The sequence below is a fragment of the Hippoglossus hippoglossus genome, chromosome 20 (genome assembly GCF_009819705.1).
Source record: "Hippoglossus hippoglossus isolate fHipHip1 chromosome 20, fHipHip1.pri, whole genome shotgun sequence".
NCBI classification, from domain to species: Eukaryota; Metazoa; Chordata; class Actinopteri; order Pleuronectiformes; family Pleuronectidae; genus Hippoglossus; species Hippoglossus hippoglossus.
In genome coordinates this window covers 19,236,876-19,240,908 of record NC_047170.1, presented here as the reverse complement: position 1 = coordinate 19,240,908, position 4,033 = coordinate 19,236,876, and positions in this window count along the sequence as shown.

Below are 4,033 nucleotides of genomic sequence, written 5' to 3'. Positions count from 1 at the left end.
CTCAGAGACAGTGAGACAGTGTGTGTCCTCAGAGTCAGTGAGACAGTGTGTGTCCTCAGAGACAGTGAGACAGTGTGTGTCCTCAGAGTCAGTGAGACAGTGTGTGTCCTCAGAGACAGTGTGTGTCCTCAGAGTCAGTGAGACAGTGTGTGTCCTCAGAGACAGTGAGACAGTGTGTGTCCTCAGAGTCAGTGAGACAGTGTGTGTCCTCAGAGACAGTGTGTGTCCTCAGAGTCAGTGAGACAGTGTGTGTCCTCAGTCAGTGAGACAGTGTGTGTTCCCAGAGACAGTGTGTGTCCTCAGAGACAGTGAGACAGTGTGTGTCCTCAGAGTCAGTGAGACAGTATGTGTCCTCAGAGACAGTGAGACAGTTTGTGTCCTCAGTCAGTGAGACAGTGTGTGTCCTCAGAGACAGTGTGTCCTCAGAGTCAGTGAGACAGTGTGTGTCCTCAGAGTCAGTGAGACAGTGTGTGTTCCCAGAGACAGTGTGTGTCCTCAGAGACAGTGAGACAGTGTGTGTCCTCAGAAGCAGTGAGACAGTGTGTGTCCTCAGAGACAGTGAGACAGTTTGTGTCCTCAGTCAGTGAGACAGTGTGTGTCCTCAGAGACAGTGTGTCCTCAGAGTCAGTGAGACAGTGTGTGTCCTCAGAGACAGTGAGACAGTGTGTGTCCTCAGAGTCAGTGTGTGTCCTCAGAGACAGTGTGTGTCCTCAGAGTCAGTGAGAAAGTGTGTGTCCTCAGAGCCAGTGTGTGTCCTCAGAGTCAGTGAGACAGTGTGTGTCCTCAGAGACAGTGAGACAGTGTGTGTCCTCAGAGACAGGGAGACAGTGAGACAGTGAGACAGTGTGTGTACTCAGAGACTGTGAGACAGTGTGTGTCCTCAGTCAGTGAGACAGTGTGTGTCCTCAGAGTCAGTGAGACAGTGTGTGTCCTCAGAGTCAGTGAGACAGTGCGTGTCCTCAGAGACAGTGTGTGTCCTCAGGGATAGTGTGTGTCCTCAGAGACAGTGAGACAGTGTGTGTCCTCAGAGTCAGTGAGACAGTGTGTGTCCTCAGAGACAGTGAGACAGTGTGTGTCCTCAGAGTCAGTGAGACAGTGTGTGTCCTCAGAGTCAGTGTGTGTCCTCAGAGACAGTGTGTGTCCTCAGAGTCAGTGAGACAGTGTGTGTCCTCAGAGCCAGTGTGTGTCCTCAGAGTCAGTGAGACAGTGTGTGTCCTCAGAGTCAATGAGACAGTGTGTGTCCTCAGAATCAGTGAGACAGTGTGTGTACTCAGAGACTGTGAGACAGTGTGTGTCCTCAGTCAGTGAGACAGTGTGTGTCCTCAGAGTCAGTGAGACAGTGTGTGTCCTCAGAGTCAGTGAGACAGTGCGTGTCCTCAGAGACAGTGTGTGTCCTCAGGGATAGTGTGTGTCCTCAGAGACAGTGAGACAGTGTTTCCTCAGAGACAGTGAGACAGTTTGTGTCCTCAGTCAGTGAGACAGTGTGTGTCCTCAGAGACAGTGTGTCCTCAGAGTCAGTGAGACAGTGTGTGTCCTCAGAGACAGTGAGACAGTGTGTGTCCTCAGAGTCAGTGTGTGTCCTCAGAGACAGTGTGTGTCCTCAGAGTCAGTGAGACAGTGTGTGTCCTCAGAGCCAGTGTGTGTCCTCAGAGTCAGTGAGACAGTGTGTGTCCTCAGAGACAGTGTGTGTCCTCAGAGACAGGGAGACAGTGAGACAGTGAGACAGTGTGTGTACTCAGAGACTGTGAGACAGTGTGTGTCCTCAGTCAATGAGACAGTGTGTGTCCTCAGAGTCAGTGAGACAGTGCGTGTCCTCAGAGACAGTGTGTGTCCTCAGAGATAGTGTGTGTCCTCAGAGACAGTGAGACAGTGTGTGTCCTCAGAGTCAGTGAGACAGTGTGTGTCCTCAGAGACAGTGAGACAGTTTGTGTCCTCAGAGTCAGTGTGTGTCCTCAGAGACAGTGTGTGTCCTCAGAGTCAGTGAGACAGTGTGTGTCCTCAGAGACGGTGAGACAGTGTGTGTCCTCAGAGTCAGTGTGTGTCCTCAGAGACAGTCTGTCCTCAGGGTCAGTGAGACAGTGTGTGTCCTCAGAGACGGTGAGACAGTGTGTGTCCTCAGAGTCAGTGTGTGTCCTCAGAGACAGTGTGTGTCCTCAGGGTCAGTGAGACAGTGTGTGTCCTCAGAGTCAGTGAGACAGGGTGTGTCCTCAGTCAGTGAGACAGTGTGTGTTCCCAGAGACAGTGTGTGTCCTCAGAGACAGTGAGACAGTGTGTGTCCTCAGAGTCAGTGAGACAGTGTGTGTCCTCAGAGGCAGTGAGACAGTGTGTGTCCTCAGAGTCAGTGTGTGTCCTCAGAGACAGTGAGACAGTGTGTGTCCTCAGAGACAGTGAGACAGTGTGTGTCCTCAGAGTCAGTGAGACAGTGTGTCCTCAGAGACAGTGTGTGCCCTCAGAGTCAGTGAGACAGTGTGTGTCCTCAGTCAGTGAGACAGTGTGTGTTCCCAGAGACAGTGAGACAGTTTGTGTCCTCAGTCAGTGAGACAGTGTGTGTCCTCAGAGACAGTGTGTCCTCAGAGTCAGTGAGACAGTGTGTGTCCTCAGAGACAGTGAGACAGTGTGTGTCCTCAGAGTCAGTGAGACAGTGTGTCCTCAGAGACAGTGTGTGTCCTCAGAGTCAGTGAGACAGTGTGTGTCCTCAGTCAGTGAGACAGTGTGTGTCCTCAGAGACAGTGAGACAGTTTGTGTCCTCAGTCAGTGAGACAGTGTGTGTCCTCAGAGACAGTGTGTCCTCAGAGTCAGTGAGACAGTGTGTGTCCTCAGAGACAGTGAGACAGTGTGTGTCCTCAGAGACAGTGAGACAGTGTGTGTCCTCAGAGTCAGTGAGACAGTGTGTGTCCTCAGAGACAGTGTGTGTCCTCAGAGTCAGTGAGACAGTGTGTGTCCTCAGTCAGTGAGACAGTGTGTGTTCCCAGAGACAGTGTGTGTCCTCAGAGACAGTGAGACAGTGTGTGTCCTCAGAGTCAGTGAGACAGTATGTGCCCTCAGAGACAGTGAGACAGTTTGTGTCTTCAGTCAGTGAGACTGTGTGTGTCCTCAGAGACAGTGTGTCCTCAGAGACAGTGAGACAGTGTGTGTCCTCAGAGTCAGTGTGTGTCCTCAGAGACAGTGTGTGTCCTCAGAGTCAGTGAGACAGTGTGTGTCCTCAGAGCCAGTGTGTGTCCTCAGAGTCAGTGAGACAGTGTGTGTCCTCAGAGACAGTGTGTGTCCTCAGAGACAGGGAGACAGTGAGACAGTGAGACAGTGTGTGTACTCAGAGACTGTGAGACAGTGTGTGTCCTCAGTCAGTGAGACAGTGTGTGTCCTCAGAGTCAATGAGACAGTGTGTGTCCTCAGAGTCAGTGAGACAGTGTGTGTCCTCAGAGTCAATGAGACAGTGTGTGTCCTCAGAGTCAGTGAGACAGTGTGTGTACTCAGAGACTGTGAGACAGTGTGTGTCCTCAGTCAGTGAGACAGTGTGTGTCCTCAGAGTCAGTGAGACAGTGCGTGTCCTCAGAGACAGTGTGTGTCCTCAGGGATAGTGTGTGTCCTCAGAGACAGTGAGACAGTGTGTGTCCTCAGAGACAGTGAGACAGTTTGTGTCCTCAGTCAGTGAGACAGTGTGTGTCCTCAGAGACAGTGTGTCCTCAGAGTCAGTGAGACAGTGTGTGTCCTCAGAGACAGTGAGACAGTGTGTGTCCTCAGAGTCAGTGTGTGTCCTCAGAGACAGTGTGTGTCCTCAGAGTCAGTGAGACAGTGTGTGTCCTCAGAGTCAGTGAGACAGTGTGTGTCCTCAGAGGCAGTGAGACAGTGTGTGTCCTCAGAGTCAGTGTGTGTCCTCAGAGACAGTGAGACAGTGTGTGTCCTCAGAGACAGTGAGACAGTGTGTGTCCTCAGAGTCAGTGAGACAGTGTGTCCTCAGAGACAGTGTGTGCCCTCAGAGTCAGTGAGACAGTGTGTGTCCTCAGTCAGTGAGACAGTGTGTGTTCCCAGAGAC